This window comes from Pleurodeles waltl, chromosome 6 (assembly GCF_031143425.1).
Source record: "Pleurodeles waltl isolate 20211129_DDA chromosome 6, aPleWal1.hap1.20221129, whole genome shotgun sequence".
Lineage (NCBI taxonomy): Eukaryota > Metazoa > Chordata > Amphibia > Caudata > Salamandridae > Pleurodeles > Pleurodeles waltl.
This window is the reverse complement of record NC_090445.1, coordinates 46,271,634-46,293,904: the sequence shown is the minus strand read 5'-3', so window position 1 is coordinate 46,293,904 and position 22,271 is coordinate 46,271,634. Positions and strand designations below refer to the sequence as shown.

General features: G+C 45.8%; 2 protein-coding genes across 3 annotated transcripts in view; one reads left to right on the top strand and one right to left on the bottom strand.

Moving 5' to 3' along the window:
- Window positions 1–21,241, bottom strand: part of NFKBIL1 (NFKB inhibitor like 1) — a 32,649-nt gene extending 11,408 nt beyond the window's left edge. The window contains exons 1-2 of one of the 2 annotated variants that reach the window (XM_069237229.1): window positions 20,541–21,241; window positions 19,700–19,847 (exon numbers count right to left, since the gene is read on the bottom strand). The gene's annotated coding sequence lies outside the window, so the exon portion shown is untranslated. The remainder of the gene's footprint in view (window positions 1–19,699; window positions 19,848–20,540) is intronic. The other variant, XM_069237230.1, reaches the window with a different exon arrangement.
- Window positions 21,242–21,319: 78 nt separating this feature from the next.
- The window catches only part of LOC138299158 (spliceosome RNA helicase DDX39B), a 37,028-nt gene continuing 36,076 nt past the window's right edge, over window positions 21,320–22,271 (top strand). The window contains exon 1 of the mRNA XM_069237228.1: window positions 21,320–21,459. The gene's annotated coding sequence lies outside the window, so the exon portion shown is untranslated. The remainder of the gene's footprint in view (window positions 21,460–22,271) is intronic.

Genomic DNA, 22,271 nt, shown 5'->3' with positions numbered 1-22,271 from the left:
GGTGCACTATACCATAGGTGAGGGTACCAGTGCATGAGCATGGTACCCCTACAGTGTCTAAACAAAACCTTAGACATTGTAAGTGCAGGGTAGCCATAAGAGTATATGGTCTGGGAGTCTGTCAAACACGAACTCCACAGCACCATAATGGCTACACTGAAAACTGGGAAGTTTGGTATCAAACTTCTCAGCACAATAAATGCACACTGATGCCAGTGTACATTTTATTGTAAAATACACCACAGAGGGCACCTTAGAGGTGCCCCCTGAAACTTAACCGACTGTCTGTGTAGGCTGACTAGTTCCAGCAGCCTGCCACACCAGAGACATGTTGCTGGCCCCATGGGGAGAGTGCCTTTGTCACTCTGAGGCCAGTAACAAAGCCTGCACTGGGTGGAGATGCTAACACCTCCCCCAGGCAGGAGCTGTGACACCTGGCGGTGAGCCTCAAAGGCTCACCCCTTTGTCACAGCCCAGCAGGGCACTCCAGCTTAGTGGAGTTGCCCGCCCCCTCCGGCCACGGCCCCCACTTTTGGCGGCAAGGCTGGAGGGAACAAAGAAAGCAACAAGGAGGAGTCACTGGCCAGTCAGGACAGCCCCTAAGGTGTCCTGAGCTGAGGTGACTCTGACTTTTAGAAATCCTCCATCTTGCAGATGGAGGATTCCCCCAATAGGGTTAGGATTGTGACCCCCTCCCCTTGGGAGGAGGCACAAAGAGGGTGTACCCACCCTCAGGGCTAGTAGCCATTGGCTACTAACCCCCCAGACCTAAACACGCCCTTAAATTTAGTATTTAAGGGCTACCCTGAACCCTAGAAGATTAGATTCCTGCAACTACAAGAAGAAGGACTGCCTAGCTGAAAAACCCCTGCAGAGGAAGACCAGAAGACGACAACTGCCTTGGCTCCAGAAACTCACCGGCCTGTCTCCTGCCTTCCAAAGATCCTGCTCCAGCGACGCCTTCCAAAGGGACCAGCGACCTCGACATCCTCTGAGGACTGCCCCTGCTTCGAAAAGACAAGAAACTCCCGAGGACAGCGGACCTGCTCCAAGAAAGGCTGCAACTTTGTTTCCAGCAGCTTTAAAGAACCCTGCAAGCTCCCCGCAAAAGGCGTGAGACTTGCAACACTGCACCCGGCGACCCCGACTCGGCTGGTGGCGATCCAACACCTCAGGAGGGACCCCAGGACTACTCTAAGACTGTGAGTACAAAAACCTGTCCCCCCTGAGCCCCCACAGCGCCGCCTGCAGAGGGAATCCCGAGGCTTCCCCTGACCGCGACTCTTTGAATCCTAAGTCCCGACACCTGGGAGAGACCCTGCACCCGCAGCCCCCAGGACCTGAAGGACCGGACTTTCACTGGAGGAGTGACCCCCAGGAGTCCCTCTCCCTTGCCCAAGTGGAGGTTTCCCCGAGGAACCCCCCCCTTGCCTGCCTGCAGCGCTGAAGAGATCCCTAGATCTCCCATTGACTTCCATTACAAACCCGACGCTTGTTTCTACACTGCACCCGGCCGCCCCCGCGCTGCTGAGGGTGAAATTTCTGTGTGGACTTGTGTCCCCCCCGGTGCCCTACAAAACCCCCCTGGTCTGCCCTCCGAAGACGCGGGTACTTACCTGCAAGCAGACCGGAACCGGGGCACCCCCCTTCTCTCCATTCTAGCCTATGTGTTTTGGGCACCACTTTGAACTCTGCACCTGACCGGCCCTGAGCTGCTGGTGTGGTGACTTTGGGGTTGCTCTGAACCCCCAACGGTGGGCTACCTTGGACCAAGAACTGAACCCTGTAAGTGTCTTACTTACCTGGTAAAACTAACAAATACTTACCTCCCCTAGGAACTGTGAAAATTGCACTAAGTGTCCACTTTTAAAACAGCTATTTGTGAATAACTTGAAAAGTATACATGCAATTTTGATGATTTGAAGTTCCTAAAGTACTTACCTGCAATACCTTTCGAATGAGCTATTACATGTAGAATTTGAACCTGTGGTTCTTAAAATAAACTAAGAAAATATATTTTTTCTATACAAAAACCTATTGGCTGGATTTGTCTCTGAGTGTGTGTACCTCATTTATTGTCTATGTGTATGTACAACAAATGCTTAACACTACTCCTTGGATAAGCCTACTGCTCGACCACACTACCACAAAATAGAGCATTAGTATTATCTATTTTTACCACTATTTTACCTCTAAGGGGAACCCTTGGACTCTGTGCATGCTATTCCTTACTTTGAAATAGCACATACAGAGCCAACTTCCTACATTGGTGGATCAGCGGTGGGGTACAAGACTTTGCATTTGCTGGACTACTCAGCCAATACCTGATCACACGACAAATTCCAAAATTGTCATTAGAAATTGATTTTTGCAATTTGAAAAGTTTTCTAAATTCTTAAAAGACCTGCTAGGGCCTTGTGTTAGATCCTGTTTAGCATTTCTTTTAGAGTTTAAAAGTTTGTAAAAGTTTGAATTAGATTCTAGAACCAGTTGTAGATTCTTAAAAAGTATTCCAACTTTTAGAAGCAAAATGTCTAGCACAGATGTGACTGTGGTGGAACTCGACACCACACCTTACCTCCATCTTAAGATGAGGGAGCTAAGGTCACTCTGTAAAATAAAGAAAATAACAATGGGCCCCAAACCTACCAAAATACAGCTCCAGGAGCTTTTGGCAGAGTTTGAAAAGGCCAACCCCTCTGAGGGTGGCAACTCAGAGGAAGAGGATAGTGACTTGGAGGACAATTCCCCCCTACCAGTCCTATCTAGGGAGAACAGGGTCCCTCAAACCCTGACTCCTAAAATAATAGTCAGAGATGCTGGTTCCCTCACAGGAGAGACCAACACCTCTGAAATCACTGAGGATAGCCCCAGTGAAGAGGACATCCAGTTAGCCAGGATGGCCAAAAGACTGGCTTTGGAAAGACAGATCCTAGCCATAGAAAGGGAAAGACAAGAGATGGGCCTAGGACCCATCAATGGTGGCAGCAATATAAATAGGGTCAGAGATTCTCCTGACATGTTAAAAATCCCCAAAGGGATTGTGACAAAATTTGAAGATGGTGATGACATCACCAAGTGGTTCACAGCTTTTGAGAGGGCTTGTGTAACCAGAAAAGTGAACAGATCTCACTGGGGTGCTCTCCTTTGGGAAATGTTCACTGGAAAGTGTAGGGATAGACTCCTCACACTCTCTGGAAAAGATGCAGAATCTTATGACCTCATGAAGGGTACCCTGATTGAGGGCTTTGGATTCTCCACTGAGGAGTACAGGATTAGGTTCAGGGGGGCTCAAAAATCCTCGAGCCAGACCTGGGTTGACTTTGTTGACTACTCAGTGAAAACACTAGATGGTTGGATTCAAGGCAGTGGTGTAAGTAATTATGATGGGCTGTACAATTTATTTGTGAAAGAACACCTGTTAAGTAATTGTTTCAATGATAAACTGCATCAGCATCTGGTAGACCTAGGACCAATTTCTCCCCAAGAATTGGGAAAGAAGGCGGACCATTGGGTCAAGACAAGGGTGTCCAAGACTTCAACAGGGGGTGACCAAAAGAAAGGGGTCACAAAGACTCCCCAGGGGAAGGGTGATGAGACAACCAAAACTAAAAATAGTAAAGAGTCTTCTACAGGCCCCCAAAAACCTGCACAGGAGGGTGGGCCCAGAGCCTCTTCACAAAACAATGGGTACAAGGGTAAAAACTTTGATCCCAAAAAGGCCTGGTGTCATAGCTGTAAACAGCATGGACACCAAACTGGAGACAAGGCCTGTCCCAAGAAAGGTTCCACTCCAAACTCCCATCCAGGTAACACTGGTATGGCTAGTCTCCAAGTGGGATCAACAGTGTGCCCAGAGCAAATCAGGGTCCACACTGAAGCTACTCTAGTTTCTGAGGGTGGGGTGGATTTAGCCACACTAGCTGTCTGGCCGCCTAACATGCAAAAATACAGACAGCAACTCTTAATTAATGGGACTAGAATAGAGGGCCTGAGGGATACAGGTGCCAGTGTCACCATGGTGACAGAGAAACTGGTTTCCCCTGGCCAATACCTGACTGGAAAAACTTACACAGTCACCAACGCTGACAATCAGAGAAAAGTACATCCCATGGCAATGGTTACTTTAGAATGGGGAGGGGTCAATGGCCTGAAGCAGGTGGTGGTCTCCTCAAATATCCCAGTGGACTGTCTGCTTGGAAATGACCTGGAGTCCTCAGCATGGGCTGAGGTAGAGCTAAAAACCCATGCAGCAATGCTGGGTATCCCTGAACTGGTGTGTGTGAAAACAAGAGCACAATGCAAGGCACAGGGTGAAAAAGTAGAGCTGGAGTCTGGAAAAATGGCCCAGCCTACCAAGAGAACAGGAAAGTCAGTTGGGAAACCAACTGCAACACAGCAAAAGAAAGGGAACCTCTCTTCTCAGGAAGAAGTTCTGCCCTCTGAGGGAACTGAGCCTTTGGAGCTTGAACCTTATCAGGTTGAGCTCTTAGGCCCAGGGGGACCCTCAAGGGAGGAGCTGTGTAAGGGACAAGAAACCTGTCCCTCTCTTGAAGGCCTTAGGCAGCAAGCTGCTGAAGAGTCCAAAGGCAAGAAAAATGGAACACATAGGGTCTATTGGGAAGATGGGCTCCTGTACACTGAGGCCAGAGACCCCAAACCTGGTGCCACTAGGAGAGTGGTAGTGCCTCAGCTGTTCAGAGAGTTCATCCTAACATTGGCCCATGACATTCCCCTTGCTGGACATTTGGGACAAACCAAGACGTGGGAGAGGTTAGTCAACCACTTCTACTGGCCCAATATGTCCAACATGGTTAAGGAGTTTTGCCTCTCCTGCCCCACCTGTCAAGCCAGTGGTAAGACAGGTGGGCATCCAAAGGCCCCCCTCATTCCACTTCCTGTGGTGGGGGTGCCCTTTGAAAGAGTGGGTGTGGACATAGTTGGTCCACTGGAACCTCCCACAGCCTCAGGAAATATGTATATCCTGGTAGTAGTGGATCATGCTACCAGGTATCCTGAAGCTATTCCCCTTAGGTCGACTACTGCCCCTGCAGTAGCCAAGGCCCTCATTGGTATCTTTACCAGAGTGGGTTTCCCTAAGGAGGTGGTGTCTGACAGAGGTACCAACTTCATGTCAGCATACCTAAAGCACATGTGGAATGAGTGTGGAGTGACTTATAAATTCACTACACCTTACCATCCACCAACTAATGGCTTAGTTGAGAGATTCAACAAGACATTAAAGGGCATGATCATGGGGCTCCCAGAAAAACTCAAAAGGAGATGGGATGTCCTCCTGCCATGTCTGCTTTTCGCTTACAGGGAGGTACCACAGAAGGGAGTAGGGTTCTCACCCTTTGAACTTCTGTTTGGTCATCCTGTAAGGGGACCACTTGCCCTTGTTAAAGAAGGCTGGGAGAGACCTCTCCATGAGCCTAAACAGGACATAGTGGACTATGTACTTGGCCTTCGCTCTAGAATGGCAGAGTACATGGAAAAGGCAACCAAAAACCTTGAGGCCAGCCAACAACTCCAGAAGTTTTGGTATGACCAAAAGGCTGCACTGGTTGAGTTCCAACCAGGGCAGAAAGTCTGGGTTCTGGAGCCTGTGGCTCCCAGGGCACTCCAGGACAAATGGAGTGGCCCTTACCCAGTGCTAGAGAGGAAGAGTCAGGTCACCTACCTGGTGGACCTGGGCACAAGCAGGAGCCCCAAGAGGGTGATCCATGTGAACCGCCTTAAGCTCTTCCATGACAGGGCTGATGTGAATCTGTTAATGGTAACAGATGAGGATCAGGAGGCAGAGAGTGAACCTCTCCCTGATCTTCTGTCCTCAGACCCAAAAGATGGCACAGTAGATGGAGTGATCTACTCAGACACCCTCTCTGGCCAACAGCAGGCTGATTGTAGGAGAGTCCTACAACAGTTTCCTGAGCTTTTCTCCCTAACCCCTGGTCAGACACACCTGTGTACCCATGATGTGGACACAGGAGACAGCATGCCTGTCAAGAACAAAATCTTCAGACAGTCTGACCATGTTAAGGAAAGCATCAAGATGGAAGTCCACAAGATGCTGGAATTGGGAGTGATTGAGCGCTCTGACAGCCCCTGGGCTAGCCCAGTGGTCTTAGTCCCCAAACCTCACACCAAAGATGGAAAGAAAGAGATGAGGTTTTGTGTGGACTACAGAGGGCTCAACTCTGTCACCAAGACAGATGCCCATCCAATTCCAAGAGCTGATGAGCTCATTGATAAGTTAGGTGCTGCCAAATTTCTAAGTACCTTTGACTTGACAGCAGGGTACTGGCAAATAAAAATGGCGCCTGGAGCAAAAGAAAAGACAGCATTCTCCACACCTGATGGGCATTATCAGTTTACTGTTATGCCCTTTGGTTTAAAGAATGCCCCTGCCACCTTCCAAAGGTTGGTGAATCAAGTCCTTGCTGGCTTGGAGTCCTTTAGCACAGCTTATCTTGATGATATTGCTGTCTTTAGCTCCACCTGGCAGGATCACCTGGTCCACCTGAAGAAGGTTTTGAAGGCTCTGCAATCTGCAGGCCTCTCTATCAAGGCATCCAAATGCCAGATAGGGCAGGGAACTGTGGTTTACTTGGGCCACCTTGTAGGTGGAGGCCAAGTTCAGCCACTCCAACCCAAGATCCAGACCATTCTGGACTGGGTAGCTCCAAAAACCCAGACTCAAGTCAGGGCATTCCTTGGCTTGACTGGGTACTACAGGAGGTTTGTGAAGGGATATGGATCCATTGTGACAGCCCTCACTGAGCTCACCTCCAAGAAAATGCCCAAGAAAGTGAACTGGACTGTGGACTGCCAACAGGCCTTTGACACCCTGAAACAAGCAATGTGCTCAGCACCAGTTCTCAAAGCTCCAGATTATTCTAAGCAGTTCATTGTGCAGACTGATGCCTCTGAACATGGGATAGGGGCAGTTTTGTCCCAAACAAATGATGATGGCCTTGACCAGCCTGTTGCTTTCATTAGCAGGAGGTTACTCCCCAGGGAGCAGCGTTGGAGTGCCATTGAGAGGGAGGCCTTTGCTGTGGTTTGGTCCCTGAAGAAGCTGAGACCATACCTCTTTGGGACTCACTTCCTAGTTCAAACTGACCACAGACCTCTCAAATGGCTGATGCAAATGAAAGGTGAAAATCCTAAACTGTTGAGGTGGTCCATCTCCCTACAGGGAATGGACTTTATAGTGGAACACAGACCTGGGACTGCCCATGCCAATGCAGATGGCCTTTCCAGGTTCTTCCACTTAGAAAATGAAGACTCTCTTGGGAAAGGTTAGTCTCATCCTCTTTCGTTTGGGGGGGGGTTGTGTAAGGAAATGCCTCCTTGGCATGGTTGCCCCCTGACTTTTTGCCTTTGCTGATGCTATGTTTACAATTGAAAGTGTGCTGAGGCCTGCTAACCAGGCCCCAGCACCAGTGTTCTTTCCCTAACCTGTACTTTTGTATCCACAATTGGCAGACCCTGGCATCCAGATAAGTCCCTTGTAACTGGTACTTCTAGTACCAAGGGCCCTGATGCCAAGGAAGGGCTCTAAGGGATGCAGCATGTCTTATGCCACCCTGGAGACCTCTCACTCAGCACAGACACACTGCTTGCCAGCTTGTGTGTGCTAGTGAGGACCAAACGAGTAAGTCGACATGGCACTCCCCTCAGGGTGCCATGCCAGCCTCTCACTGCCTATGCAGTATAGGTAAGACACCCCTCTAGCAGGCCTTACAGCCCTAAGGCAGGGTGCACTATACCATAGGTGAGGGTACCAGTGCATGAGCATGGTACCCCTACAGTGTCTAAACAAAACCTTAGACATTGTAAGTGCAGGGTAGCCATAAGAGTATATGGTCTGGGAGTCTGTCAAACACGAACTCCACAGCACCATAATGGCTACACTGAAAACTGGGAAGTTTGGTATCAAACTTCTCAGCACAATAAATGCACACTGATGCCAGTGTACATTTTATTGTAAAATACACCACAGAGGGCACCTTAGAGGTGCCCCCTGAAACTTAACCGACTGTCTGTGTAGGCTGACTAGTTCCAGCAGCCTGCCACACCAGAGACATGTTGCTGGCCCCATGGGGAGAGTGCCTTTGTCACTCTGAGGCCAGTAACAAAGCCTGCACTGGGTGGAGATGCTAACACCTCCCCCAGGCAGGAGCTGTGACACCTGGCGGTGAGCCTCAAAGGCTCACCCCTTTGTCACAGCCCAGCAGGGCACTCCAGCTTAGTGGAGTTGCCCGCCCCCTCCGGCCACGGCCCCCACTTTTGGCGGCAAGGCTGGAGGGAACAAAGAAAGCAACAAGGAGGAGTCACTGGCCAGTCAGGACAGCCCCTAAGGTGTCCTGAGCTGAGGTGACTCTGACTTTTAGAAATCCTCCATCTTGCAGATGGAGGATTCCCCCAATAGGGTTAGGATTGTGACCCCCTCCCCTTGGGAGGAGGCACAAAGAGGGTGTACCCACCCTCAGGGCTAGTAGCCATTGGCTACTAACCCCCCAGACCTAAACACGCCCTTAAATTTAGTATTTAAGGGCTACCCTGAACCCTAGAAGATTAGATTCCTGCAACTACAAGAAGAAGGACTGCCTAGCTGAAAAACCCCTGCAGAGGAAGACCAGAAGACGACAACTGCCTTGGCTCCAGAAACTCACCGGCCTGTCTCCTGCCTTCCAAAGATCCTGCTCCAGCGACGCCTTCCAAAGGGACCAGCGACCTCGACATCCTCTGAGGACTGCCCCTGCTTCGAAAAGACAAGAAACTCCCGAGGACAGCGGACCTGCTCCAAGAAAGGCTGCAACTTTGTTTCCAGCAGCTTTAAAGAACCCTGCAAGCTCCCCGCAAAAGGCGTGAGACTTGCAACACTGCACCCGGCGACCCCGACTCGGCTGGTGGCGATCCAACACCTCAGGAGGGACCCCAGGACTACTCTAAGACTGTGAGTACAAAAACCTGTCCCCCCTGAGCCCCCACAGCGCCGCCTGCAGAGGGAATCCCGAGGCTTCCCCTGACCGCGACTCTTTGAATCCTAAGTCCCGACACCTGGGAGAGACCCTGCACCCGCAGCCCCCAGGACCTGAAGGACCGGACTTTCACTGGAGGAGTGACCCCCAGGAGTCCCTCTCCCTTGCCCAAGTGGAGGTTTCCCCGAGGAACCCCCCCCTTGCCTGCCTGCAGCGCTGAAGAGATCCCTAGATCTCCCATTGACTTCCATTACAAACCCGACGCTTGTTTCTACACTGCACCCGGCCGCCCCCGCGCTGCTGAGGGTGAAATTTCTGTGTGGACTTGTGTCCCCCCCGGTGCCCTACAAAACCCCCCTGGTCTGCCCTCCGAAGACGCGGGTACTTACCTGCAAGCAGACCGGAACCGGGGCACCCCCCTTCTCTCCATTCTAGCCTATGTGTTTTGGGCACCACTTTGAACTCTGCACCTGACCGGCCCTGAGCTGCTGGTGTGGTGACTTTGGGGTTGCTCTGAACCCCCAACGGTGGGCTACCTTGGACCAAGAACTGAACCCTGTAAGTGTCTTACTTACCTGGTAAAACTAACAAATACTTACCTCCCCTAGGAACTGTGAAAATTGCACTAAGTGTCCACTTTTAAAACAGCTATTTGTGAATAACTTGAAAAGTATACATGCAATTTTGATGATTTGAAGTTCCTAAAGTACTTACCTGCAATACCTTTCGAATGAGCTATTACATGTAGAATTTGAACCTGTGGTTCTTAAAATAAACTAAGAAAATATATTTTTTCTATACAAAAACCTATTGGCTGGATTTGTCTCTGAGTGTGTGTACCTCATTTATTGTCTATGTGTATGTACAACAAATGCTTAACACTACTCCTTGGATAAGCCTACTGCTCGACCACACTACCACAAAATAGAGCATTAGTATTATCTATTTTTACCACTATTTTACCTCTAAGGGGAACCCTTGGACTCTGTGCATGCTATTCCTTACTTTGAAATAGCACATACAGAGCCAACTTCCTACAGTCCTCCATCTTCCTTTATTTTTTTCAATGATACATGTTCTTCACGGAGCCTGACCCCAAAGTTTTGGGACATTATTTCTCCCAAATATGTCTCCTAACGTTCTCTAACTTTTCCATCCCTAGACTCCAAGAGAAATGGTCTCTTTTTGATGCCTATTAAATACCATCACTTTACTCTTGGAAATATTTACACCTTTAGATAATGCCAGATAGAAAAATACTACAAAGCATTCAACTTGAGAAGGTTCAAACCTAGAACCATCCCACTAAGACCAAAAAAGAGGCTACATGGAGCACATTCAATACCCTCAGCAATTATGAAATCCATGATATCTTAATGTCAATGAAACCAGCCTTACATTTCGATGACCCAAAAACCTATGCAATCATAAAGGAACTCAGCCAACTTTTCTAAACATTAAATGTAAATTGTAAACTCATCACGAACCCAAGGCACAATATCAGATTGTCTGAAGATGGGGCAAGTGATACCTCTCCTGAAAAAACACAGCTTCCACCCGACAGATCTAAACAATTTTCACTCTGTACCAAACATCCCCTTTCTTGTGAAACTGTTGGAAAAATGTGCACAAACTCAACTTTTCAGCACAATAAACATTTCAGCATGCTCAACAAGTTCCAATCTGAATTTAGACCAGGACACAGTACAGAAAGAGCCATCCTACACACCATGAACAACGCATTCCCAATGCTGGACAGGAACAACTCCAGCCTATTCATCCTCCTCGACCTTTGCTCCGTGTTCAACACTGTCAATCACAACAGCCTTTTAGAGTTACTAGACTGCAGAAATGGCCTGAAAGAAAACATACCCAAACGGTTCACCAATTTTCTACATAATCAATCATATTAAATCAAATTGGCTGGGGCACTATAAGATGCATCCCAGGTTAGACTCCAAGACCCGCAAGGATCCAACTACCCTACACTCTAACTTCTATATGGAATCGCTGACAGAGATCGTCAAACAAGCGTATCTGGCAGGTGACACAAAGCTATACTTAAAGATATCCTCCATGGGCACTAATGCAAACACAAACCTGGCTGTCACGAAACCACCTCAAACTGAACTCCATGAAAACTGGATTCTTACTCATCTCCCCGGCCTACAGTTCCACCCATACAAGATTGGACAAACCACCTAGGGGTCTTCAACTGCAAACCTGTCATCAATGAAATCCCTTGGGATAACCCTGGATACAAACCTTAATGTGCAGTCACACATCAGCCTATCCTCTTGCAGCGTGTTTCCCCCAACGTAACCGTCTCAATAAGGTGAAACATCCTGGCAAGAGATTTCAAGAATGCAGTGCAATCCCTAGTTATTTTCAGACTAGTCTTAACAGGATTACCAAAATCACGAACTGAACCACTCAGGGGGACCCTCAATGCCATAGTGCGACTGATGACAGTAACAAGAAGCTTTAACCATATCACACCCTCTCTATTGGCTCCCATCTGAAGCCAGGATCAAACTGAGGATAGCTTACCTGATGCACAAAGCCCTGCACTATGGTACACCCATGTACCTAGCACAAAAGCTTATGATTTAAGAAGGTAGCCACTCTCTACGGAGTGCTAGTTCCTGTCTGCTGGAACATCCTAGATTTAAAAAAAAAAAAAGAGACAGAAGCCTGAGAATTAGGAACTCTCTTCTGGCTGACATGCATTAGAACCCATCAACCACTGCTTTCAGGAAAGAGGTTTAAAGAATTTTACTAAACAGATTCCTACCATAAGCGATGTGGACATGGGTGGACTGCAGAACTGACTCCCAGGGAACTCTCTCGCCAAGATGCAGCCATCATTTGCTTTGGCTGTCGCACCTCCAATAAGGGGCTAGTGAATGACAAACCTTATGTTTTTGTTTGTTGTTTTTTGTTGCTTGAAACTATACGCTTATGTAACGGAGCATGTTTTTTTCTCTGTGCAGCACTCTGACACTCCTGGGTCATGTTTGTGCTTTATAAAACCCTCTAAATAATAAATAAACGTTTGTTTTATACTTATTGGGGTTAAATCCAATAAAACAACAGTGATGTGTGAAGAATCAAATTTCTGACACCATGAAAAACTTCAGGAACTTGTGAAAATATAGATAAAATAAAAGGGGCAGTAGGTAGCTTGATTTTAGTTTCAAGTTTTAGTTATCGTCTTATTTGCTTTCATCAAGACATTCGACACAAGGGAATTTGTGAGGCTGACAGTTGGCACCAAAAAGCACTTTTAACACTGTCAAAAGATGAACAGAAATGAATTATTGTGATATAAACCAGCTTCCATATTACTTTAATATTAGCTGTAGTCCAGAACATTTAGCATAGAAACCAGACTGTTCAATGGGAACCAAACTATTTCATTCCAAGTACTCTTGAAGATGAGATAATATTGAGTTAGAAAAGATTTCACCAATGGCTTGGGCCAAGTGGGGACCCATGATGACTGTGTGACTGCAGGCATGCTACCCTCCAGAGATTCCTGTGGGGTATCAGGATACTATTTCATCCAGTTTTTAGTACACAAAGCATCAAGCAAGATCAAACCAGTATTAACTATAAAGGCACTAAACGTTTATATTCTTCACAAGTCACTCTAGATTTTCTGGTGTCATGCATTTACATATTTGCATATCCCTCTTCATTAAAACTTCAAGAGATTTTGGTAGGTTAGAGTGGGGTAGCACCTCTTTCAGTTCCAGTTTTTCCCTATTGGGTTAGCCTCTGTTCTAAGAGTATTAACAAAGATAATGGCTTAGTGGATGGGAGTGCTACATTTGTAAGTGTTCCAGGTAGTCCCTTATTTCAGTGACTGGTTAATCTTTTCTTTTTTCCACAAAGGGCTATGACAATGTCAGCAGCGTTCCAACATCATCATGGATACCTTGTGAATGTGGACAACTCATATCCAACTCTTGGTCGTTTTCTTCAATCGATAGAATTCAAGTTCAGCACAGAACTAAATCAAATTTTTCTTACAGAAAAACAAAAGCCGAGATCTCATCAGGTGAACACCATATCTCAGGACAAGGCAACTGCAAGAGACTGCTGAGAGTCCTAGAGGACAAAGCAACCGGCCTGCAAGTGTTCCCTTTGGCAAAGATGAATTCAAACCTCTTCTTCAGCACCTTTGTTTTCACTGGGACACGAAATCACAGTACTACAAAGCCTTGGATCCTGTGTTACCCCATATGTGGGCTGCCTGCAATGGGGATTCCACAGAATCTGACCAAATGGATGGTAATGCGGTATTCAGCCTGACCCTAGTTCTGACAACGGATGCCAGCAGGATAGGATAGGGAGCATTTTTACAGGGCAGGATAGATCTGGCTCTGATACCAGATACAGACAATTCTTCGAACTGGAAGGAGCTATCAGCAGTTCAAAGTGCCCTTCTTCATTTTGCCCTGTGATATCCGCATCAGACGGGTTGTGTAAGGACAATCAAGTGGCCTGATGTTTTATAAATCATCTGGGAGGGGGAACTAACGTGCCAAAATTAGTGGCTGTTACTGAGGAGATTGGGTTATGGGCAGACAACAATATCTAGTCTCCAGGGGCAAGTTATCTTCCCAGGGAGATAGAATGGGCCTATTGACTGATTCAAATTGTTTTCCTCCTCAGTATCCTTATCTCTCTACCACAGGTTATTCCAGAAGATCAAGACAAGGTTCAAGCATTCATAGTTGTTTTTTGTTATAAAAAAGAATGTTCTGCTCCCCAACTGTTGCTCACTATTTCCATATCAGAGGCGTGGAGTGGTGGATGCATTCTTAATTCAGTGGTCCCAGGGCATTCTGTGTAAGTTTCCCTTGATCCAAGTAATTCTGAGTCCCACAGGAGGTCAAAGAGGCTCACAACCAGGTTTTGTTGGTGGCAGGCTTTTGGCCAAGGAGGACATAGTTTCCCCAACCTTGACAGTTACCCTCAATGTATTTTTCCAACTCTGCACTCTCCTCTAAGAAGTCCTCGTTTCCCAGCTCTTGTAGCATTACAAGTTGTGATTCTTGAGTTTGATGGTAAAGACTGCAGCAACAGAGTTGTGTGAAGGAGATATCTTTCGCTATTCAGCAGTCTGGAGACCCCGAGGGTCTAAAATTGGTATTGGCATATCTTTGAGTCTCTTGTAAGCCACTTAAAATGTTAGATTTTCTAGGAGAATTCCTTCACCTACATCTGGCAGTTTCCGCAATCAGATGTCAGTGAGCTGCAATTAGAGCTTTTCAAGGACACAAGGTTCAGGATATTTCGGGGCTAGGGTGCTGAAGAATGTGCAGAAGATATTTTCTCTTTGATGGGCTGGGCCATCTGTTGGTTTATCACTGGGAGCTCCACGTAGTCCTTCAAGCATTGCAAAAAGATTCATTTGAGCTACACGAGGTTGACTCGATATTCATGTCATCTGTTTTTGACTTTGGGGGCAATGTGTTAAGGAAAACTAGAATCTGTGTTGCCTATTCCTCCATTCCTTTGATTCTTTGTCCCAGCATTCAGTGTCCCTCCATCTCTATCCTCCATTTGACGACTGCAGTATTTCAGGACTACTTGCGAATTACAGGAAGTGGGGGGAAAGGGTATGTGGAGTATTATTCAAATCCACATTTTGTGCAATAATTAATAATGAACATTAATTTTTTTATTAATCCAATATGCAAATAATATGCAAACATGATTACAGCTGAAAACAAGTTTAATATGATGTACAGAAGTGTGTTAATTAACCGCTTCTGTGCCGCGGACGTAACGGTTACATCCTGCGGCACAGTGCTCGGGTGCCCAGGACGTAACCATTACGTCCTGGGCACAGAGCTGAGAGGGAGCGCTAGCTACTTTTTTTTTTTTTTTTTTTTTTTTAAGAGGTGGGGAGTGACCCCTCAGGCAAGGGTCGCTCCCCTAGGGGGCAAATTATATTTAGGCCATTTCTGCCCCCCTTGGGGGCAGATTGGGCTATTTGTATGAGGCGAAACCACTAGACACCAGGGAGCTTTTATTTAATGTGAATTTCACGCCAGGTTTTGAGGTATGCAAAGAATTCTTGGTAACAGAACCTGGGGAGAGCCCCACAAGTCACCCCATCTTGGATTCCCCTAGGTGTCTAGTTTTCAAAAATGCGCAGGTTTGGTAGGTTTCCCTAGGTGCCGGCTGAGCTAGAGGCCAAAATCTACAGTTAGGCACTTTGCAAGAAACACATCAGATTTCAGTGTAAAAATGTGATGTGTCCATGTTGCTTTTCCTGTCACGAGCATTAGGCCTACCCACGCAAGTGAGGTACCATTTTTATCGGGGGAACGCAGAATAGCAAAACAAGTGTTATTGCCCCTTGTCTTTCTCTACATTTCTTCCTTCCAAATGTAAGACAGTGTGTAAAAAAGACGTCTATTTGAGAAATGCCCTGTAATTCACATGCTAGTATGGGAACCCCGGAATTCAGAGATGTGCAAATAACCACTGCTTCTCAACACCTTATCTTGTGCCCATTTTGGAAATACAAAGGTTTTCCTGATACCTATTTCTCACTTTTTATATTTCACCAAATTAATTGCTGTGTTCCCGGTATACAATGAAAACCTGTTGCAAGGTGCAACTCCTTTATTAGCTCTGGGTACCTAGAGTTCTTGATGAACCTACAAGCCCTATATATCCCTGCAGCCAGAAGAGTCCAGCAGACGTAACGGTATATTGCTGTTGAAAATCTGACATTGCAGGAAAAGGTTACAGAGTAAAACGTGCAGAAAAATGGCTGTTTTTTTCACCTCAATTTCAATATTTGTTTTATTTCAGCTGTTATTTTCTGTAGGAAACCCTTGCAGGATCTGCATAAATGACCCCTTGATGAATTCAGAATGTTGTCTTCTTTTTAGAAATGTTTAGGTTTCTGGGATCCAGCATTGGTTTCACACCCATTTCTGTCACTAACTGGAAGGAGGCTGAAAGCACAAAAAGTAGTAAAAATGGGGTATGTCCCAGTAAAATGTCAAAATTGTGTTGAAAAATTGGGTTTTGTGATTCAAGTCTGCCTGTTCCTGAAAGCTGGGAAGATGGTGATTTTAGCACTGCAAACCCTTTGTTGATGCCATTTTCAGGGAAAAAACCACAAGCCTTCTTCTGCAGCCCTTTTCACATTTTTTTTTTTCAAAAATATTTTTTTGCTGTATTTTGGCTAATTTCTTGATCTCCTTCAGGGGAACCCACAAAGTCTGGGTATCTCTAGAATCCCTAGGATGTTGGAAAAAAAGGACGCAATTTTGGCATGGGTAGCCTATGTGGAGAAAAAGTTATGAGGGCCTAAGCATGAACTGCCCCAAATAGCCAAAAAAAGGCTCGGCACAGGAGGAGAAAAGGCCTGGCAGCGAAGGGGTTAACATGATGCTATCTGTAAGTTTATGGTTCTAGCTTATAAATATAAGACATTCAGTAAAAACGACAGTAAAAATCTATGAAATTGACACATTTAAAGTTGTTACATGTAATCTTGGCATGATGAATCTGCTATTTTCCTAATTTGCTATTCAGAAATTGTAGATATGTACCAGTGGAATTTGGAGGTGAGCCAGATATTTTTTGAGCTTTCCTTAATGCTAATAGAGATGCTGTCGGACTCTTTTCTGATTTTACTGCTCATTTGGGCCTTGAAATGATTTCTGATTTTTAACTACTCGATAACTTTGCATTTGAAGCCTTTATAGCATTTATTCTCTACTGCTTGATTTTTTCGATGTTTTTCTATTTTAAAACCCTTTAACTTGTCCTCTGATATAGAACTCAGTTAAGTGGTTCCAGTTACTTACTGTTACACTCTGCAATAACTGATACCGGGAGGATGCCTACTTACACAATTATTTTCAGAGAGAGAAGCATGGGATATATTTTGCGTTTCTGGATTTTTTTTTTTGGGGGTGGGGGGGTCACAAAACATTGGGGTACAGTTTTTGTTCCCACAGATGCTTCATTTCTAGTGACACGAAAGGCCTGCAACCTGCCCAGGAGGCAGAAGGATGTAGAAAGAGAAACCAATATTATATATTTCACTCTTAATTGGGACAGGCAACAATTGTACGGGCAACCTCAGTCTGCAAATGAAGTGACCTCCTTCACAAGGTATCATCCAATAATACTCCACACAGAATTCCAATAACCTTCTTTTATTAGTTATACAGTGGTACAGGAAACAGGTCCAACACACTTCTCAAGCACCGAAGCTCAACTGCCAAAGCTGAGTCCCAATGCGTCATAGAGGCATGTAGAACTACCTTTGTCACAACACTCCAGTGACACTCCATCTAAGCACACACAACACATCGTCCCCCCTTTTCTTTTATTATAAGGAATACAAGTTCAATAACCCAACTCATGCACAAGAACTGGGAACTAAAGATAAAAATATGCAACAAACACAAACCGAAAAGAACCACAAAATAAACAACAAACACTAAGAACCACACAAAATAAACAACAAACACAAACCCTAAAGAACCACACACCACTCTTCCCTTAAAAGAACTAAATAAACATATACGCACCCATCACTACAGACTCTGAATTCTTGCAATGTACCCCACCACAAAATCCTTCAACCAACTAGGAGGTGTCACCTTCCTCCTCCCATCATGCAACTCACTTTCTGAATGTTCCATCAAACAATCCAATTCCTGCGTCTTATCTCTCGGGCAACCTTCACGCTCATTAATGCTACCCCTGTGGTCAGTGCCAGCTGCACTATTACCTGTAGACATACCATCCTCCAGATCAGGGTCAGTCGAACTATTCTCCTTAGACGTATAATGTCTACCCACTTCATCCTCTAACCAATCAAAGGTCTTCCTCTCATCCACTGTCTCTCTCACTTCCCCCTTACTACTCTTGTTCTCCTGCCCCTTATAATAGATAGCAACACGTTTGAGATTCCACACTTTGCCATTACTTAGCCTAACAGTATTATGTAGCAGCTCCAGTACTTGCTTCGGCTCAAAATACTGACTTTCACCTTTCTTGACCATATAAGGTTTTTTTTACTCGAACCCAATCACCCACTACAATCTTGATAGGTTTAACATTATGAGTTTTGTCATAATAAGATTTTGTTTTTAGGGTCGAGTCTGCGTTGCATGCGCTCGCGCATGCGTATCGCAGCAAGACTCTTTTGTATTTAGAAATGGGCTTGGAGCCCTGTCAACTTCATGTCAGTGTTTTTTATTGGTTCGTGGGCTTGCCTAATAAAATCTGCTTGTTTTCATTAGTCGAAGGCAGGCATAACTCATTCCTTTTCCGGTGGCTAGCCCTCCTCGAGCGCAGCGACCAAGTACAGAAAACATGCGAGGCTCGCTGTTTTCCATCGGGCTCGTGGACTTCTTTTTCTCTAATTTACGAGCGAGATCTCGCTTGCCAGAAGTCGAGCGCTTTACATAGTTAATTTCACTTTTTCAGGTTATGTACATAAATGCACTTTTGCCCGATAGGTGAAAAGTCGGGTTAGGAGTTTACAACGCGATCAGCTCTAACATGAGCAAACGCGAGACCCGTTGCATTGTAAATGCTTGTTTTCTTGTGTTTTCTCCAAACAGTCCTTCACCAAGTCAGGAGACCAATGACTAATTTCATTTTTCACTAACCACGCAGGACTAAATTTACTCCTTGGTTTCCTCCCTCTCATTATCACAAAAGGACTCAACCCTGTTGCATCATTCTCTGTAATCCTGTATGCCCAAACTGCCTTAAGCACAGCAGTATGCCAATCAGTATGTTCCCCTACAGCACCCTGAATAAACCTTTCCACTGTGCCATTTCCACTAAGATTATACAGACGTGGTTTTGTGTCTAACACCTACCCTCTCAAAATATGCTTTAGCTGCATTGGAGACAAATTGAACACCATTGTCACTCAACAGATTTGCTGGAATTCCTTCCAACCAAATTGTTTTGTCAAGAAATTCTAAAACTGTAGCGGTGTCTGCCTTCTCCACTATTTCAACCACCGGACACTTGGAACACAAATACAGTAACAGAATCACATACTCCTGTGATTCATCTACAGGACCTAACAAATCCACTGTTACACATTCCCAGGGCTGTTTGGGCAAAAGTGTTTGATCCATACGTGGTCTTAAGGTATGCAAACTCTTATCAGCCATGGAACACACTCCACAAGACCTCACAAATCTTTCCACTGCCTTATCAACACCCGGCCACCAAAACAAATCCTTAACAATAGACTTGATCCTGACAATACCAAAATTTCCTTTGTTACAGAGTTCCAAAATCGCTTCCCTCAGTCCACAAGGAGGAATAATTTTGTTCCCTCTAATGATGATATCCTTGCCCACCGAAACTTCCCAAAAATGCCTACAAAACTCTGATAGCTGATCCTTCTTAGGCCATCCTTCTAGTATGTACTTCAAAACAGACTGCAATACTGTATCCTCTTCCATCTCTTTTTTCCAATACTCCTTTTTTTATAGCAGGTTTACCAGAATCATGTATCAAGGCAATACTAAAATCATTCCATGGATCATCCTCACACTTTTCTAAAGGACTAAGCAATCTAGACAAACAATCTGCAACCAATTTTTTTTTTACCAGGTACATACACCATGTGGTACATAGATCTTTCATTTGCATAGACAATCTTGCGATTCTCGCAAAAGCTGACACACTACCTTCACCGGTGAGTAATCTGATTAAGGGTTTATGGTCACATTGGATAGTGGCAGTCTTCCCCATACAAATGCATGAAAATGCTCCCAAGCACAAGTTAATGCCTCCTTCTCTATGATCGGGTATTTCTCCTCAGATGGCGATTAGGACCTGGAAGCAAACAAAATAATGGTTTATTTACCTTTCTTGTCTTTTTGTGATACAGTGGTGCAGAAAACAGGTCCACTGCACTTCTCAAGCACCAAAGCTGAGTTCCAACGCACCATGGAGGCACGTAGAACCTACCTATCTCACAACACTCCAGTGACACTCCATCTAAGCACACACAACGCCAACACCCTATCCCCCCAACACACACACACATTAAGTAAAACAGGTGTAAGATATTTTGACATGATTCCTTCTAGCGTTTCATTTTTAAAACCATATTGAAACAACCGGTTTAGCAGACTTTTCTTTTTACCAGCACTGAACCTACAAACACTACCCAGATGGCCACCCTAAAGGTCGACTGCTCGAGCCCGCACCTCAGCCCTGGCAGAGGCCAGTAAACCGACAACAAAACAGTGCCCCGATGTATTTGATCATTACTGTTAGCAGTCTGAAGGTAGGGGGCAATTAGAGGAGCCGGAGAAGGGTAACCTCGTCTTCACAAAAACCGGATCGGCGCTAAATAATCAACAATTAAATATATCCAGAAAGCGGATCAGAAAGTTATTGAATAAACGAGCTCCAGGCGTAAGTTTACACCATCCTTTGATACAAATAACGTATATGCAGTTTAAATAATTACGCATGAAATGTAATAAATACAGTGCCCGGGGCCCCGTGCTAAAACAGTACCTAGAAAATATATCGAAATGCAGGTCCCCTTCTGTTTCAGCGGACGCAGGCCGCTTCGGGGGCAGCTGTCGGGATGAGAAGGGAGTCCACTGCCGCGTCAGACACGGTTCGGGCTCGCAAGGAGGCGTCCATCTTGAACACCGTTCGTCCGGATTCGGTCAAAGGAGGGGCGCGTAGAAACGAGAACGAATTTTTATTTCAGTAGATATTAATTACAAGATTCGAATGCTTTATTATCGGTGTCACCCATATGAATGTTGGGATGGTGGATATAAATATGATTTAGCTTGCAGTTTCGATGTTTATAAAAAAAAAAATCGCTGCTGTATAAATTTGTGAAACGTTTGAGGAGAAAAATATAAAAACTCTAGTGTTTGGTGGGATCGGTTTCTTAAGGCGCCCGGCTTTGGGGAAAAAACCTTACCGTCATTGGTGTAAAATGATCGCTGCGACACCGTCACTTCCAAGCTATGCCCGTCTACAAAAGGAATAGGGCGGCCATCTTAAAATGGGGACCATATGGTAATCACTTCATCTGTTCTGTATGGATGCAAGAATATTTAAGAAATATAGAGCAGATAATTACAAAAACGTTCATTGACTTTTGAATACGAATGTGAATTTCGTAGACTGTGGAGTTTTGCCGAAAATTAATTTCAACATTCTATAACACGAATGTCTGTGTGACCGAAAGCACCTCTGTGTGATACATATAAATGAATACACATGGTTCAGCCACCGCCAAGGGCACTGCTACGCGTCTAAGCTCTTCCTATGTGTGCTGCGCCCACCCGGAAGGCTCTATTGTACGCATCCTGCTCGTCGCGCGCACGCCGGAAGTGATCGAACTGCAGAACTGGTCTTTCGCGTTGGCTCCGAGGAACGCTTCTGTGCCGTAGCTGCGAGGTCCTCCAAGCAGGTGAGGGAAGCTTCGCTGCGCGCGCTCGGTAGTTATGACCCCCCCCACATTCTTCACCTCGCGCCGAAATTCCATCCGGGAACCTCTGGCCCTCGCGCCAGGCCCTTGAGCGATCCTTTGTTTTTGCCCGGGAGTTACATACGGGCATTGGGGGGTTTGCGGGGAAAACAAAATGGAGGCTTTACTGGCAGAGACGCGCATTAATCCCTCAAGAAGCGGCGCCATCCCGCCCCACCGAGATCTGGGTTAAGAGGATAGTAAATTTTGGGCCCCCGGGGACTTTACCCGTGCGTTATTTTGTGTAACAGCGGGACCGAGAGCCCTGGCGTTGTCGGCCCCCTTTTACGCCTGTATGGTGGTGTAGGTTGAATTTGTATGAAGTGGTATCTGCGCTGCGCGCGAGAACTGTGCGTCTTTGGGGAGTTGTGTGTGGGGACGCTTGCGTTGTCGCAGTGCGACGGTTGGTGAACTGGTATTGCAGGTTTACTTGTTCTCGAGTTATAGTGATGTTGATATTGGGACGAGTGGATGAATAACTTTTGGTTAGTTTCTGGGAACCTGTAAGATTTCTTGAGCCGCTTTTGCCGAGGGGCAGACGTCGAAGGCTGTACCGGAGGGGCAGCTGGCCTGACGTTTAAAGTTTTTCAAGAAACTTTGAAGTGATGGGGACTTTGAAGGGGTTTTGGACTGGGCTCTCTGAGTTGATTTGGTTGAACTCTTCCCGTCACCTTTTGTGTGCTTCATTCCAGACTGGCACTAACCAACACAAGGATTTATTTTTAAAACAGTTTGATGCTTTATATTTATTCAAC